The sequence below is a fragment of the Pelophylax lessonae genome (genome assembly GCF_965119305.1).
Source record: "Pelophylax lessonae genome assembly, chromosome: 6".
Taxonomy (NCBI): Eukaryota; Metazoa; Chordata; class Amphibia; order Anura; family Ranidae; genus Pelophylax; species Pelophylax lessonae.
Window position 1 is genome coordinate 211,725,021 of NC_138773.1, and position 19,144 is coordinate 211,744,164.

General features: G+C 43.1%; 1 pseudogene across 1 annotated transcript in view; it reads left to right on the forward strand.

Annotated features, from left to right (window-relative positions):
• Positions 1–2,792: 2,792 nt before the first annotated feature.
• The window catches only part of LOC309558715, a 74,047-nt pseudogene continuing 57,695 nt past the window's right edge, over positions 2,793–19,144 (forward strand). Inside the window, exons 1-2 of the transcript in view lie at positions 2,793–3,143; positions 3,629–3,981. The product of the transcript in view is annotated as an uncharacterized misc_RNA (transcript). The remainder of the gene's footprint in view (positions 3,144–3,628; positions 3,982–19,144) is intronic.

The following is a 19,144-nucleotide window of genomic DNA, read 5'->3' on the forward strand; positions in this document are numbered from 1 at the left end:
CATCAAGGCACAAAGCAGGTTGAACGAACACATGTGAGTGAGAGCTGGTGATTTAAATAGCTGTTCAGTCCGGCGCTCAGTGATGACAGCACTCTTAAAGGGAAACACACCTATATGTGCTTCATCTATCTAGGTAGATGGAACGCACCCGGAAATGATGTGATAGGAGGCACTGAGAGTGCCAGAACCTTACACACAACTACCGCATGTCACAAAATCAAGTGAATCAACCTACGCAGCTCATGTGCCACCACAACCCTATGTGCATAGAGATTACAAGGGCACAGCAGAAGACTATAGAATGAACTCTATACCCCCTTTAATACAGCTCTCTTTAACTTCAAATGCTCAGAGACCTTCAGACGACAGACTCTTACCTAGATTAAACCCATCTGCAACACCTTTCTCTCCACCTACCAGCCAACATCATATACCAACCATGGTCCTAGACGGCGCACCATCAGTACCCCCTGTGGCTATAAAAACTGAAAGCACTGACATTGCAGAGTTCAGCAAGTATATGATTCGACGAGAGTTGATTACAACTGGACTGTCTAGATTTCATGACCGCCCAGAGAACTACAGGAGTTGGAGATCTACATTTAAGGCGGTAACCAAGAACTTGGACATTGAACCTCAAGCAGAACTTGACTTACTACTAATAAAGTGGTTGGGGCGTCAATCTTCAGAACAAGTAAAGAGACTTAAATCTGTCTACATTTATAACTTTAAAGCAGGCCTTGATGCTGCCTGGGAACGTCTAGAACAAGACTATGGGAGCCCCGAAGTCATTGAATCTGCCTTATTCCAGAGACTAAACGACTTTCCTAAGATCTCTGTTAAGGACAATCATAAGCTTAGAGAGTTAGGTGACCTCCTTCATGAACTTGAAATTGCTAAGTTAGATCCTAGTTTACCAGGTCTTAGCAATTTAGACACTGTTCAGGGCGTAAATCCTATTGTAGCAAAGTTGCCCAGTTATCTTCAGGGAAAGTGGACTAGTGTAGGATCAAAGTATAAGTATGAGCATCATGTTTCCTTCCCTCCCTTTTCTTATTTAGCAGAGTTTGTGCGGAAGGTTGCAAGATCCAAGCTTCTTCTATCCAGATACAACCACCATTCCTTTAACTACTTCAAGGGGTATTGCCACCAACAGTAAATTCAAGGATATAAGGCATCCTATTGCTGTGAGGAAGACCGCGATAGCATCCAACGTCTTAGCTACAGACATTAAAGCTAGCAATCTTAATCAACAGTGTCCTATTCATAATGCGCCACACTCTCTCTCCAAATGTCGTGCATTTAAGGACAAGCCTATTGAAGAACGCAAGTCATTTCTCAAAGAGCATAATATCTGTTTTAAGTGTTATGCATCCTCCAATCATTTAGCTAGAGACTGTAGATCGCCATCAGATGTTCTCTCTGTAACAGTGCCAAACATGTGGACACTCTTCATTCAGGCCTGTTCAAAAGGAAACCTTCACGTGGCAGCAACTCCAAGACTACATCAGATGATGGCGGGGAGAAAACTGAGCAATATGCCAAACCCATAACCACAAGGTGTACAGAGGTATGTGGAGAAGGGCTTCATAGCAAGTCTTGTAGCAAGATATGTCTTGTAAGGGTTTTTCCTGAAGGATGTCCACAAAATTCCATAAAAATGTATGCCATACTCGATGATCAGAGCAATCGCTCATTGGCCAGTAGAGAATTCTTTGACCTATTCAACATTCAAGGAGAGACCTGGTCCTATACCTTGCAGACATGTCCAGGAAAGATCAATACTTCTGGAAGAAGAGCCCATGGCTTCATAGTTGTGTCAGAATATGAGGACACAGAGTTTCCTCTTCCAACTCTAATCGAATGTGGTCAGCTACCGAACAACAGAGAAGAAATCCCCACACCAGAGGTTGCACGTCATCACCCTCATTTGAGCCACATTGCTAACTACATTCCACCACTTAACAAGGATGTTAAGATTTTGATTCTACTAGGGAGGGACATTCCTAGAGTTCATAAAATAAGAGAGTTATGTAACGGTCCAGATGATGCTCCTCAGGCCCAGAAACTTGATCTTGGATGGGTGATAATAGGAGAAGTCTATTTAGACCAATCTCACAAGCTCTTGGATGTAGCTTCCTACAAAACTAATGTTACCTATCCATTGATGAAACGTCCATTGCACTATTATATGAAGGAAAGACTTAATTTAAAAAAATGAAGTTCCATATCAAGCACTTCAAAGTATTAACTGCAAGCTCACTTCTCAAAAGGACTTTGGTGATTCAGTGTACCAGACTACTTGTGATGACAACAAGATTGCTCCTTCAGTCGAAGACAAGGAGTTCATCAAGATTATAGATGAAGAGTTCTTCAAGGACAATTCCAACAGTTGGGTAGCTCCATTACCCTTCCGAGTACCAAGGCTTACTCTCCCTAACAATCGAGAACAAGCTTTAACCAGATTTGCTGCACTTAAGAAAACTTTCCGTAACAAACCTGAGATGCAAGAGCACTTTCTAGCATTCATGCAGAAGATTTTAGATAACCTTCACGCTGAGCCAGCACCAGACCTTAAGAAAGGTGAAGAATGCTGGTAGCTTCCATCCTTTGGAGTCTACCATCCTCGTAAACTGGGGCAAATCAGAATAGTCTTTCACTCAAGCGCTCAGTTCCAGGGAACCTCTCTAAATAACGTTTTTCTAACTGGTCCAAATCTAACGAACAACCTTATAGGAGTGTTGATGCGGTTCAGGAAGGAACCAATTGCCCTGACAGCTGACGTCCAACAGATGTTCCACTGTTTCATAGTCAAAGAGGACCACAGAAATTATCTCAGGTTCTTGTGGCACCGCAACAATGACATTAATGATCAGGTGATAGATTATCGCATGAGAGTCCATGTCTTTGGAAATAGTCCATCTCCTGCCGTGGCAACTTATGGACTGAGAAAAACAGCGCAGGAAGGTGAAAGGGAATTCGGATCTGACACCAGGCAATTTATTGAGAGAGATTATTATGTAGACGATGGCCTAAAATCCTTCTCAACACCTGAAGAAGCCGTCAATTTGATAAAAAGGACCCAACAGCTCCTGTAGACTGCTAACTTGAGGCTTCATAAGATCGCATCTAATAGCAGCGAAGTAATGAGGGCTTTCAATCCAGAAGATCACGCTAAGGATTTGAAGGATTTGAAGGATTTGGACTTGGGAGTAGATTCCCTGCCCATGCAAAGAAGTCTCGGTCTTCTCTGGAATGTAACTTTAGACACATTCACCTTTCAAGTCTCTGACGCTAAGAAGCCATTCACCAGACGTGCAGTCTTGTCAACTGTTAACAGCCTTTACGATCCCCTAGGCTTTATGACTCCAGTTACCATCCAAGAGAGATCCATACTTCGTCAGCTTACTGAGAGAGTGACAGATTGGGATGCCCCTCTGCCAGTAGACCTACTGCCTAAATGGGAGAAATGGAGAAACTCCTTGAAGGTACTGGAAGAACTTAATATCCCACGCTGCTATTCACCCACCTCAGTTTCAAGAAGTCTGAGGAAAGAGATTCACATCTTTTGTGATGCATCTACTGAAGCCATAGGGTTGTGGCTTATCTCAAGATCATAGATCCGTCCGGGAGACCCCATGTCGGGTTTCTACTAGGAAGCGCCAAGTTAGCTCCAAAACCTGCTCACACTATTCCAAGATTAGAATTGTGTGGTGCAACCCTAGCTGTTGAAGTCGCAGAATTACTGTAAAATGAAATGGACATTGAAATCGATCAGATTAAGTACTACACTGACAGCAAGGTAGTGCTTGGTTATATATGCAACAGTGTGAGAAGGTTCTATGCGTATGTGGCTAACAGAGTAGAAAGAATAAGGAAAAACAGTAGACCTGAACAATGGAACTATGTTCCGACTGGTTTGAATCCCGCAGACATTGCCACTAGGTCAGTGCCAGCAGTTGTCCTCACACAAACCATTTGGTTTTCAGGACCCAAGTTTTTAATGGAAAACAACAAGAGAAGAGCGCACCAACCTTGTGCATTACCACTTAAAAGTTTATTAAAATCAAAGAAGGGTAGCGTACAATATACTCACAAATGTAGCATATGAACAAGCATATAGGAAATGGGCACCGCTCGCTTCCAGGACACTTCTCTACTGCTGGATAGCGTGATGGCGTCCTCAAAACCTGATGTGGCTTACGCGTTTCGAGGGAGGAACCTCTTCCTCAGAGTCAAAATCGCCACTGACCCACCATGCACTCCTAGGAAGTTATATAGCCAGTGGCCACCGCCCACACCACCCGGACCCCGCCCTGGGAGGGGCAAAAGGTCAGGGACAGGTGTAGGAGAAAACAAACTGGGGTGCGTGTCCCAATGGTCAGGTGCATGCAATAAATGATGTTCATAATATGGCAGTAGCACTGAGTGCAAAACAACCAAGGATAGCATGATGGTGGTAATGGCCCAAAAAGTTTCGTCCCATTCTTCACAGGCTTCTAGTTGTTCAACTGTCTTAGGTCTTCTTTGTCGCATCTTCCTCTTTATGATTCACCAAATGTTTTCTATGGGTGAAAGATCTGAACTGCAGACTGGCCATTTCAGTACATGGATCCTTCTTCTACGCAGCCATGATGTTGTAATTGATGCAGTATGTGGTCTGGCATTGTCATGTTGGAAAATGCAAGGTCTTCCCTGAAAGAGACGAGATCTGGATGGAAGCAAATGTTGTTCTAGAACTTGGATATACCTTTCAGCATTGATGGTGCCTTTCCAGATGTGTAAGCTGCTCATGCAACCCCATAACATCAGAGATGCAGGCTTCTGAACTGAGCGTTGATAACAACTTGGGTTGTCCTTGTCCTCTTTAGTCCGGTTGACATGGCGTCCCTTTTTTCCAAAAAGAACTTGATTCATCTGACCACAGAACAGTTTTCCACTTTGCCACAGTTCATTTTAAATGAGCCTTGGCCCAGAGAAAACGCATGCGCTTCTGAATTATGTTTAGATATGGCTTCTTTATTGGCCTATAGAGTTTTAGCCAGCAATGGCGAATGGCATGGTGGATTGTGTTCACTGACAATGTTTTCAGGAAGTATTCCTGAGCCCATGTTGTGATTTCCATTACAGTAGCATTCCTGTATGTGATGCAGTGCCGTCTAAGGGCCCGAAGATCACGGGCATCCAGTATAGTTTTCTGGCCTTGACCCTTACGCACAGAGATTGTTCCAGATTCTCTGAATCTTTGGATGATATTATGCACTGTAGATGATGATAACTTCAAACTCTTTGCAATTTTTCTCGGAGAAACTCCTTTCTGATATTGCTCCACTATTTTTCGCTGCAGCATTGGGGGAAATGGTGATCTTCTGCCCATCTAAACTTCTGAGAGACACTGCCACTCTGAGAGGTTCTTTTTATACCCAATCTTGTTGCCAATTGACCTAATAAATTGCAAATTGGTCCTCCAGCTGTTCCTTTTATGTACATTTATCTTTTCCAGCCTCTTATTGCTACCTGTCCCAACATTTGTGGAATGTGTAGCTCTCATGAAACCCAAAATGAGCCAATATTTGGCATGACATTTCAAAATGTCTCACTTTCAACATTTGATGTGTTATCTATATTATATTGTGAATAAAATATAAGTTTATGAGATTTGTAAATTAGTCCATTCCTTTTTTACTCACAATTTGTACAGTGTCCCAACTTTTTTGGAATTGGGTTTGTACAAACAGGTATTATTAACAAAGGGTACAATAAGAGTCCTACCTTGTCTATATGCCCAGGTATACAGTATATAGAAGTTATATTTATATATTAATAAAGATTCCTCTAGATGAATGTTGCGGCAAAGCCCGGTTGCAGGGACCCCTAAGGATGATCATGGTGTTGGAGACCTGAAGACAAGATCTGCAGTGATGGGGAAACTCTCAAGCCATTATCCAACTAACCTGAAACACAGCTTCTGTGTAAAACTGTGGTGTGGCAGGAGAATTCAGAGTCAACCTATCTTTTCTGTGCTTCCTAGTTTCTAATCTGACATGCAACTAGACCTCTAACTACCATAAGTGGTTGTCAGGTGACTAACCTGGCTCTAGCCTTTATTGGTTATTGAGCCCTGAGCTAGCTATAGAATCCCAGACCAGAAGGGACACGGTTAACTAAAAAAAAACAGTAGCTGTATACAAACTGAAATACTGAATTGAACTGAAAAAAAAGAGCTTACCTACTAATTTACTGGAAGGTGACCACTACACACATACAGTAGCACAGACCTAGTTATCTGGCACTGTGCATGTGAGATATCAATAGGACAGAAATAAGCCTGTCACAAGGATTTAGATACACACTCAAGAAGCTATTGGCAGCTGCAGTTAGACTAATAAAACATTGGAATACTTGCCTAATAGTCTTTGTTTCTGGTCTGGTGAAAATACAGCAGCAGTAGTAGCTCCTGTGTGTATCAGGACATGTGGCTCAGTTCTTTCTCCACTTCCTCTTTTTGGGGTTTCTGACCCAGAAACACAGAGACAAGAAGTGATGTGCATAAATAATTTCTGTAAACATTAGGCGGCAGAGCCACCTACAGACAGTAGAGGGCATCAGATCCCTACATGTTAATATAACATAAATCAGAACACAGGGACATCTCTTTGCCAACTGTATGAAACCAAAACCACCTAAGTGGTTATCCATTAAAAAATAAAAGGTAATATGCTAAATTGGATACCCACCTGCCAGGACCCTGATCTGAACCTGCAACCTCTGCTGTGTCTGGCAGTATTTCTTCTTGCTGAGTCACACAAGATGCTGGACAGCCCCTGCCTCATTTCTTAGACAACCTTGCCTTGTGTCTTGTTTCTTCTTAACCTTAATCCTTTTGCTATTTCCATTAACTTCCTATTTAAGCCATGCCTTCTGCACTTCCTGTCTAACAGATTATTATGCTCTCTCCAGCCAATATCTCACCCTTGTTACGCCTGCTGTCACCCGTATCTTTGCTACCCCTAGTTACTGACCTGTGGCTTGTTCCTCAACTGCGTTTCCGAATAATGCCAACCTTAAACCACTTGTTACAGACCTTTGGTTTGTTCCTCAACTGTGCTTTTGCTTGATCCCAACCTGAAACTACTTGTTACCAACCTTTGGCTTGTTTACTGACTACGCTTCTGCCTGATCCCTACTTGCTATATCTGCTACTGGACTTCAGCCTGCTCACCTCCTTGCGGGGCAATTCTGAGGACAGCGACCTGGTACTAATATGCAGCAAAATCCATCTCCACCACTAGGAGCTCTGGGGAATCCCTGAATTTAAACCAGGGCTTGCCGTACTCCTTCTTCAGTGGTAGATCAATAAAGGTCTTATATAAATTGGTCACTATAAAACAACCAGAGGTATCAAAACCACAAAGTTACTTTAAGACAAACTCAAACCTCAATTTCTGAGGTTTCTGAGGTTTTTTTTGATATGCACAAATGCCATCCTTCTTATGAACTTTAGCCAAAAAAAAAAAAAAACTGAGGATATTACCTTTAAATAAATCTTTGAGTGTGTGCAGAGAGGACACTCACAACTGAGGTAACATTTTGGCTATATACTCCCTCCTAATTACCTCAAATTACAAACTATGGCACAAATTGACATAGAGGGCAAAAGGAGCACTCATTGACATACAACAGTGGCAAGAGTAGGCAACCATACCTTGAAATTACATTTTTAATTGAGTCAAATTATAATGCATTGATGTGATGACGCATGGTACCTGCCAATCTATCGAAATTGGCTGCTTATGTTTCCCCCTACTGCTTCAGAAACTGTGGACAGATAGGAAGTCTATATGATGGACATGCCCCAAAATATAGATATTCTACATAAGATCTTATAAAATGGTCTACTCCATTACCTGAGATACCTCAACCATTGATTTTGTATATTTTCTAGTTGCTAAAATAGCCATAGCTAAATCCTGGAAAACTGTTTTGATAATATTATAACAGTAAAAACAAAGATCAACTGGATCATAAGTGGCAAACTAACTAGTGTGTTATTGTTGTTCAGTCATTTAGTCGTGTCCGACACTTCGTGACCTCATGAACCATAACGCGCCAGGCTTTTCTGTCCTCCACTGCCTCCTGGAGCTTGCTTAACTTCATGTTCATTGTTTCAATGATGCTATCAATCCATCTTGTTTTCTGTCATTCTCTTTTTCTTTCCATGTTTCCCAGCCTCAGGGTCTTCTCCAATGAGTCCTCTCTTCGCATTAGGTGGCCAAAGTATTCGAGATTAAGCTAAACTAACTAGCGTACTGAAAGATAAAATGGCTCTTTTTAACACCACATGGGATCCTTTGAAATCTCGCTGTTCATAATCATGTTTTAATGATGCTACTCCCTAACTTCCCTTTCCACATGCTGAGGTAAATCTATTCTACTTCATTATTTTCCTTTCAACTTCTCTTTTTCCATTTTCCATACAATCTTCTCACATAAAACTCAACTTTATTGTGTTCTGCATCATACTGTATAGTTACACTTTTTGGTTAACCAACACAATGTTGGTATCTGATAATGTTATATCACTGTTTCTCTATCAGAATAGAGGTACTCACCGAGGCCGAGATGCCGAGAGCGGTTCGCTGTTGCGACTAAGCGCACTCCGCCCCTCTGGAGGTGATACAGAGGGTGGATGGCACAAAGAGGCACAAGCTACCAGCAGGCAGGTAGAGCTTGCGTGGAGGTCCTGTAGAACTGAAGCAGAGACTGATCAGGATCCAGCAGAAGAAGTCCGGAGCAGGCTGAGGGTCAAACACAGGTAAGCAGACAATCCAGGTCACAGGCTGAGGGTCAAGGCACTGGAGATAGGAGACAAGACTAGGTCACAAGCAGAAGGTCAAAGCACAGGAGACTGAAGGTAAATCCGGGTCGCAGGCAGAGGGTCAAACACAGGTAAGCAAAAGCAAAGTCCGTAAAACAAGCAAAGGTCGGGTCCAGGAGAAGAGCAGAGTAGGTCAGGGTCAATCCGGGTCACAGCAGGTAAATGATCACACAGGAACTCATGTACAGGAAGCTGAAAGACAAACCAGCAATTATTCTGAGCACTTGCTCAGCTTTTATAGGCAGCCAGGAAGTCATGTGGAAGTCATGTGGTGCTTGTCATATGATGACCAGTCTGCAGCTGAAGGTTTCTCTGACACTCCTTCTCTACAAAGAGAGAAGAGCTGGTGGTCATCCATTAGCTTTCTAGACACACAAAAATCAATCAAGTAAATGAAATGGGCCAAATATCTGTTCAGCAGAAAGCGGCCAACGTTCAGCCCGTGTGTACATCAACCTGTCCAACAGAAACAATCCAAATGGGCCTATCTATCTTCTCAAAGCTAGGAAATCAACCTCCTTTAAAGTTTACAATGGTACCTGGAAAGCATATTTGGCTTGCTGCAAGGCAAGGAATTCCTATTCCAGGACATTCTCCATGTTTTAAAATATGTTTTATCTCCAGTCAGGACTGATTCTTTGCCTGGCCCTATCAGGGATATTCCTTTGTCTGCACTTACTTACAAACTGACCCTTCCGTTGCCATTACCGCAGTAAGATAAGTTTCCGAGTTGGCTGCATTAACCCTTAAAGAACCCTTTTTTGTGTTATGGAGGAATAAGGTTGCATTCAGGACTAAGCCCTTTTTAATCTAAAGTGTTTTTTTTTTTCTTTCACCTCTACCAGGACATTATGCTCCATTCTCTCTAGCCTGTTCCAAGACATTTCAAGTTTTGTCCCTATTGCCCAGATGTAATGAGAGCTGCTGGAGTTTTCTCACAGCTATTGCCTCACTTACAGTATATTGACTGACACTCTTTTTTCGTCCCTTTTGAAGCATACTTTAAACAACAGGCTGCATCTTCTTCCACTATTTGTATGTGAAATAGGCAGCTTATCATTTGAGTTTATCAGTTAAGAACATGTTTCCTCCTTTTCTTGTTAAACTGCACTCCACTAGGTCTGTTAGTGCTTCTTTGGCTTTTTAGCATCAGCCATCTTTATCTCAAATTTTCAAAGTTGCCAACTGGTCTCCTTCTCAATTTTCCTACCAGGAGGATGTTTGGCCCTAATTTGAAGCAAATTTTAACTGTAAGGCTCTAAAATGGGCATGTGAGCTCTATTAAGCCTTCCTTGTTAAATTTTGGGTACTCTGGGCTTCTCAGCATTTTATTTGTTGTGTTGTCCACTCCTCAATGACATTGTTTTAGGACATCCCTACCTCTCAGACTCCACCCAGTCTCCCTAATAAACAATCTGGGAAACAGGATTTTTGACTGACCATAAAAGCGTTTTCTTGGAGTTCATTAGGAAACACAGGCTCCTTTACCCTGTTTTTGTGATCCACTCCTACTACTGCTTGCTACAAAACTGAGGCATGCTGGGATTGAAGCTGTCGTACAGCTTTGATTGTCCAACCTCCTGAGTGCAGCTGCATAACCCCTAATGTACTCCATTAAATAGATTTTATGGTAAGTCATAAATTCTGGGGTGTTTTTTTCACTTATTACCTATAAATAGGATGATTGATGAAACCAGACATTTTTAATAGCATTAGATTCAAAATATTGCTTGTTTGAAATCACTGTTGTCGTTATATGTATTTTAGTGAATAGAATTTGACTTTAAAACATATATTGAGTGGTAGAGATTCCAACGAATTCTGTATAGGTATTTTTTTTATGTGTATGAGGCTTAAAAAATGAAATCCATACCATTGTCAATTCCATGGTCTAAATTACAGCTAAAGAATCCAGTTTCACCAATGTCACAGTAGATGGGAAAATGGGCAGACTAATAGAGCTGAGTAGCTGGTATCAGTCATTGCAATCTGTGTTTCTGAAGGGTTATTAAAGAGAGAAAAGTAAACAAAACTACTTCTAATGCCCTCAATGTATATGCCACACAGTTCTTAACTCCCTTTACGTGTATCATGCCAAATTCACGGAGAAAGGTGGTCCGGATTACACAGAAAGCGTAGTCCGTCTTGAAAAATGCCAAACATCACGAAATGCTTAGTTTGAAAGTCAAAACTCAAAACAGCAAAGTTTTCAGACTGCTGACCTTGGTGAAATCCAGATCTGTAGCCTCATGTTAGAATGTGAAAAAAAAAAACAGTCTTGTCAATTTCACTTAGAATTTGTATTGTTTTTCAGATTCCCCTGAATATTTCCAATCAATGGTTCGTTTTTTTTTTTTTCCTATGCAGGATAAAACAGCTATCATTTGATAGGTTGGAATAACAAGCCAAGCAATTCATTACTTTTTTTCTTAAAAGCCAGAAGCACATAATGTTTATTAATAAAGGGACAAGGTTTACAGAGATTTTATTATTATTATTGAACATAAAATGGTTTATAGTACAAGCAAGGGTGAAATTACCAGCTAATTAGGCTGCGAGAATCAGGTTTAATGGAATATAAATCTGGAATCTTCACAAACCTTTAGGGCCTCATTCATTAAACATTTATACATACAGGCTTTATGGTAAAGTTTGGGGGGGGGGGGATTGAAGGGTTGCACGTACAGATGGTAGATCCAAGGTCAAACAGCTCATTTTAAAATGCAAATCAGTTCCTGGGATATTAAAAATTCTCTAAACAGAAAAAGGCAAATGTTCCGAACGCAGAAATGCTGACTGTGGATGAGTCGTCTGGCTCTGGCAAGAATGTTTCTGCAATTTTTTGTTTGCCTTGTAATTTGTATTATAATATGATGCACCTATTAACCCTAAGGAAGCTGGATGGGTAGTTTTTTTTTACTCAAATATGAAGATGAAGTTGCAGACATTTTATATAATTCACACAGAACCATTGTAAGTGATTCAATAGCACCATACAAACCACAACCTATGGCCATGGCCTCCTCACCTGGTTGCCGCCACACACACTTGACACCATCTGAACCAAATAAGTTTATCTCGGCCTCATCAGACCACAGGACATGGTTCCAGAAATTCATGTCCTTAGTCTACTTGTCTTCAGCAAACTGTTTGTGGGCATGTGAATCAACTTTAGAAGAGGTTTCCTTCTGGGATGACAGCCATGCAGACAAATTTGATGCGGTGTGTGGTCTGACCCCCCCACCCCTTCAATCTCTGCAGCAATGCTGGCAGCACTCATACGTCTATTTTCCAAAGACAACCTCTGAATATGACGCTGAGAACATGCACTAAACTTCTTTAGTAGACCATAGCGAGGCCTGTTCTGAGTGGAAACTGTCCTGTTAAACTGATGAATGGTCTTGACCACCGTGCTGCAGCTCAGTTTCAGGGTCTTGGCAATCTTCTTATAGCCTAGGCCATCATTATGTAGAGCAACGATTCTTTTTTTTTAGATCCTCAGAGAGCTCTTTGCCATGAGGTGCCATGTTGAACTTCCAGTGACCAGTATGAGAGAGTGAGAGCGATAATACCAAATTTAACACACCTGCTCCCCATTCACACCTGAGACCTTGTGAAACGAACGAGTCACATGACACTGGGGAGGGAAAATGGCTACTTGAGCCCAATTTGGACATGTTCACTTAGGGGTGTACTCACTATTGTTGTCAGCGGTTTAGACATTAATGGCTCACTACTTTACATTGTAGCAAAGTGTAATTTCTTTAGTGTTGTCACATGAAAAGATATAATAAAATATTTACAAAAATGTGAGGGGTGTACTCACTTTTGTAAGATACTGTATATATATATATATATATATATATATATATATAGTATTTTATTTACTTTTTTAAGCCTTATACTGTCTTTAAATAAAGTATCTGTTTCCCTGTGCACAGGAAATGTACCGAGAAAGAAATTCACTGACAGCTGCAGCCTGCAGGGTTTGTATACTTACATAAGTCATGAGATGTCATAGCTAACATGGTGATCACATGATTGGGGACCACGCTGATTGGTACCTGACAATTGGTTGAGACCAGTAGCTATCAGTGATAGTGTGATTTTGAAACTAGTAACTGGCACTACTATGGGCTCCTGATTCCACAGTGGAGCATAGATTTATGTTTCCTTAGCGTGGGGGCATTGTGCTTGGGAATGTTTATCTATGTGAACTGGAACTAAGACCTTCTACATACCTATGTGTTTTCTAGGCATTTTCATAAAAGAAAAGTGCATTGAATTTTTAATACTTTACTATAATTGTGCCATATAGTTTTAATGTGTAGGAGAGGTGAGGCATGTCCTGCATTCTACCATCTATGTTTAGTCCTTTACATAGAAAAACATGGATTACAAATATCCAACTTCAGTATTGATGCATAGTGATGGACGAACATTGGACGGGGCGGTTCGCGAACGCCATCCGCAAACATTCTCAAATGTTCGCGAACTGCAAGTTCGCGGCAGACCCTATTTACTATAATGGCAGGCGAACATTAAAAACCTTCAGGTCATATTTGCAGCCAAAAAATACTTACTAGCTGTGCACACATAGTCCCACAACATGGACACTGACCAGAAGTATTGCTATTGGAAAAGTTGCCATAAAATTTTTTATTTTTTTTTCAGCCAAAAAATATATATATTTTTTTTTCTAATTTAGCCAGAACTGACAGCAGCCAGTAAATACATGTCAAATACATATAGGGTCCACTCACACGTCTGTAAAATGGGTCCGCATCCGTTCCACAATTTAGTGGAACGTTTACAGACCCATTGATTTTCAATGCCAGTCTGAAAAATTAGGCATTCACAGGATAAAGAAGTCAGTGTCGGCCAGTACAGGCCCCAAAAATTAGCCAACAGGCGTTCACCTGACAGCAAAGAACTTGGTATTCTGTGGCTGGAGGTACATTAGGCATTCACAGGATACAGAAGTAAGTGTCGGCCAGTACAGGCCCCGAAAATTAGCCCACAGGCGTTCACCTGAAAGCAAAGAACTTTGTATTCTGTGGCTGGAGGTTGCTGTTTGGAGCCGGGACAGACTGTATGGTGACACAAGTCGCTAGCTAATAGGTCCACAAAAGTCTTTTGACAGTGTAGGGAGAGGTTGCTGTGTGAAGCTGGGATAGACTGTAGCAATGAGGCAATAAACGGACATAAAAGGCCTTTTATGCCGCTGTATTTACCTAAGACAGGGACCATGAATTGTTATGGGTGGTGGCGGATATTTGTGGCCTGTCATAAGGAATATGAATCAAACATGGTCTAATGGTCACATGTGTTGAATTCCTCCGAGATCCATGCCTCATTCATTTTTAGAAATGTGAGGTAGTCAACACTGTCGTGAGCTAGGCGAGTGAGCTTATCGGTCACGATCCCCCCTGCTGGGCTGAACGTACTTTCGGACGGGACACTGGACGAGGGGCAAGCCAACAGTTCCATTGCAAATTGTGCAAGCTCTGGCCAGAGGTCAAGCCTGCCCACCCAGTAGTCCAGGGGTTCATCACTTCTCAGAGCATCCACATCGGCTATTCACCCGATGTAGTCAGACACCTTTTCGGTCTATGCGTTCCCTGATGCTGGAACCTTTGCTGTCAACGCATAAGTCGCGGTAAGCCCAACACTCACCTAGGGGTGATCCACTTGACGGATAGAAAATAGGGTTTCCATCCGTCCAGATTTGACGGATCGGATTGGATCGGATGTCAGCGGACATGTCTCCGCTGACATCCGATGCCCCATAGACATGCATGGGGGACCGTTCAGATCCGCCAAAAAAACGGACAGGCAGATCTGAACGGTCCGCCTGTGTGAAAGGGGCCTAAGAAGGCACTTGGACTCCAATCTCCGAGCCCAGTGGGAGCAACGCCGTCAGAACCCACACTCCAGGCTCTCACCGTCCAGCCTCTTCTCCTTCTCCTCTCTCCTCCTAATTGTCCCCAACTCCACCTTCCATCATGCAGTCCTAACATTTTTCTAGAAAAAGGCAGGCTTCCGTGGCCAAAATGTTCGAGCGTAAAAAAATTATGACGCCGGATAACCCTCTTGCCCAACGGTTGACCGCTGGCTTGACGGAACTGATAGCCTGCCAACTACTGCCATATAAACTGGTGGACTCGGAGGCCTTTCGAAAATTTGTGGCCATTGGAACACCACTATGGAAGGTCCCAGGAAGGAAATATTTCTCGCAGAAGAGCATCCCAGAGCTATATGGCCATGTTCAGCAGCAAGTGAATGTATCTCTGGCACACAGTGTCGGTACCAAGATACATCTGACCACAGACACGTGGTCTAGCAAACACGGGCAGGGAAGGAATATAACTTTTACTGCCCACTGGGTGAATCTTCTGACAGCCGTCAAGCATGTAACCCGTGGCACCCAAGTAGATTTGGTTTTACCGCCACGAATTGCATGCAGGCCAGCCTCTTCTTCTCCTCCTCCTACTCCATCCTCGCTCTCCTCCTCGGCTGACTCCTCCTTTTCCGCTACTACCATCTCTTCCACTGCGCCACCCAAGATCCCCAGAACCTATTCGACATGCCAGGTGAGACGTTGCCATGCTGTGCTGCATCAGTTGTGCCTGGAAGCCAAGAGCCACACTGGTCCTGCACTCCTTTCAGCTTTGCATTCACAGGCAGATCAGTGGCTAACACCGCTCAATTTGACAGTTGGTAAAGTGGTGTGCGACAACAGTGCCAATCTGCTGAGCTCGCTGAAACAGGGCAAAATTACACACGTGCCATGCATGGCACACGTCCTGAACCTGGTCGTGCAGCGATTCGTTGTCAAATACCCTGGGGTCCAGGATGTCTTGCGGCAGGCCAGGAAAATTTCGGGCCATTTCAGAAGATCCTACACAGCCATGGCTCGCCTTGCTGACATTCAGCGGTGACACAACCTGCCTGTCAGACGTCTTATTTTTGACTGCCCGACGCGATGGAAATCAACCTTGTATATGCTTGATAACTGCACGTTTCTGCTGGAGCAGCCTAACGACTACCTGTACGAACTCTGCGGAGGACAGGTTCTGGGGAGCTTGGGTTTTTTTCACCGCTCCAGTGGCTGCTCATGCGCGATGCATGCAGACTTCTGCGGCCATTTGATGAGATCACTAAACTGGTCAGTGACATCGTACCTTATGCCTTCTTTCTGTAGCGTGCATTGCGTCGTGTCATGGATCAAGCCGTCGAGGAGCAGGAGCAGGAAGATGAGTAAGTTGCAATGCTGGATGAATATAGAATATAGCATATTATAGTGGATTTGTATTGTGCAGCATTGTGACTGGTGAGTGGTTCTGCAGCGATACTACAACTACAAAGAGTGACAAACGCATTTAGAAAAAAGTATTATAACTGGTGTGATAGACCAGTCGCCCCCCAAAACGACAGATTAAAGCGGGGGTGTTATATAACAATATACTTTCATAATAGTGTATTTGGGTACAGCAGAAATTGTGCCTCTGCATCATCTACGTCACCTTCCCCACCACTAACATTAGAGATCTCGGAGTAGGCAGCAACAGCGGGGACCAACCTCCTTGCGCTGATCTGGGTACTGTTGTCAGACTGCTGAGTGGTGGCTGTTGCTTCCTCCTCTTCCTGATCCGATGCCGAGAATGGCTGCGCATCGTAAATGTCTTGTGATGGATCGGAAAATAATTCCTGTGACTCAAGCGGAGGGTATATGATGGTGGTGATGGTGTCTTTGGGGGTGCACACAGCAGAGAGTGAAGAGGGTACAGATAGAGAGAATGAGGAGGGTGCAGAAGAGGAAGGCTAAGTGAGCCACTCAACCAAGTCTGGTGCGTCCTTTGACGTAATCGAACGCACCTTCTGCAACTTCCCACTTTGGCTCCGGCCTGGTGCTCCTGCCCTACCCCTACCACCCTTGTGGGGCGGAAGGGCCTGCCTTTTCCTCTGCCTGTCATTTTTTAAATGATCCTGTGACAAAAGTCTCTAGAGAAGCGCAGTATATGTGGAAGAAGGTATATAACACCCCGCTTCCATCTGTCGTTTTTTTATCCCAGAAACTTTTGTCACTGTGTGTAGCAGAGTTAACGCAGCGAAAGAGGCAAAATTTCTGCAGTACCCAAATACACTATTATGAAAGTATAACACCCTGCTTCAATCTGTCGTTTTGGGGGGCCACTGGATTATCACACCAGTTATGAAAAATATTTTCTAGTAACTTTTATCACTGTGTGTAGCAGAGTTAATGCAGCAAAAGAGGCAAAATTTCTGCAGTACCCAAATACACTATTATGAAAGTATAACACCCTTCTCCAATCTGTCGTTTTGGGGGGCCACTAGTTTATCACACCAGTTATGAAAAATATTTTCTAGTAACTTTTGTCACTGTGTGTAGCAGAGTTAACGCAGCGAAAGAGGCAAAATTTCTGCAGTATCCAAATACACTATAATATGCTTTCTATATTAGAAAGTATATTGTAAGTGTATTATACCCATATATACTGCACACCAAACAATAGTACACCAATATCAGTCCTTTCAGTGCCGATTCACACTGATGCGATGTAGGAACACTGTGAATATATCTGCGTGTTACCTGACAGTTCGCACAGAATCGGATCGCACTGGTGTGAAGTTAGTTGGCACATAGTGCAGTTTCACACTGATGCAATCACAGAGATCGCATGTAATTCGGAGCGCACTACTCCTAAAATGACATGCGATGTCTGTGCGGTGCAAATTCAGCCATACAGATTGTATGCCTGAATTCACACCGCAATCGCAGTGAACATGCACAGGACCCTTTTTTTGGTCCGCAGCAGAATCGGATTGCATGGTGGTTCACACCAGTGCGATCCTATTCTGTGCGAACTGTCAGATTGCACTGTGATATGCGATCTGAGCTGGGGGTGTCGTTAACTTTGAATTGACACCCCCGGCGTATGGCATATGGCAGTGTGAACTGCCTGTGCTGCGGATGCGATGTGGGAACACGCAGATATATTTGCAGTGTTACCGCATCACATCAGTGTGAACCAGCACTGACAGTCTGTCCCTGCCCCCCACAGCAACCTTTCCCTACACTGACAAAAGACAGAATATAGATAGTACACCTATATCAAATACCAGTCCTTAAAAGGACTTTTGTGGACCTATAACCGAGCGATCTGTGTCACTCACTAACAGTCTGTCCCTGCTCCACACAGCAAACCTCTACCTACACTGACAAAAGCAGAATATAGATAGTACACCTATACCAAATACCAGTCCTTAAAAGGACTTTTGTGGACCTATAACCGAGTGATCTGTGTCACTAACAATCTGTCTCTGCTCCACACAGCAAATATCTCCCTACACTGACAAAAAGCAGAATGTAAAATGGCAGCCAGGTAAGGTCTATTTATAAGGTAGGGGGTATGTCCATGTGCTGAAATGTCTTAATTGGCTGTCCTGTACCACCTGATGGATGTGTAATGGGTCAAAGTTCTTCACAATGTAAAAGAATATGGCCACCGCGAACATCGCCATATGTTTGCATGATTTGCGGACAGTGAACGACCAAAGTTTGCCGTGAACCGACCGTCGGGCGAACCGCAAGGCCATCTCTATTGATGCAGTCATGATGCATTCCTGGGAGTCAGTTGGGATACTGAAATTGTGCTTCAAGTAGGGGATTTGGGTTTGGTTTGAGGGTTCAAGAGGGTTATTGGGGAGGGTAATTGGAAAGGGGAGGATACAGAACATTTTTGCAATTACTGTTACCCCTATTCATAGCCCACTAGTTGGAACTGCAGTTAGCTATGATGGAATGAAAGCAGATTTGAGAACTGAAGCCTCGTACACACGCAATGATTATCGGCCGACCGATCGTCTGACTTTTGTTTTTTGTTGGTTGGAATGTGCCTAGACTGCACACGAATTTTCTCGGCCAACAAAATTCTACTTCAGAAGTGATGTCATGTGTTGGTTTGTTTTCTTTGTGTTTTTTCTTCACTGAGCATGCCCAGACTTGCTCATCAGATTTTTCCCTGTCGAAATCTGTACTGACTGCACGAAAATCGGCCGTTGTGTTGACAGCCAACAAAAAATTTTACAGCCTGCACACCAGATTTTTTTTCGGCCAAAAAGTCGGAGTTGGTTGTCGGAAGCATCATACTAACAAGTCGAAAATCGGCAGAATGGACGTTGGCCGAAAATTCCCTGCCAATTTTCGACGCGTTTGTACGGGGCTTTAGTCCTGCACTTCAG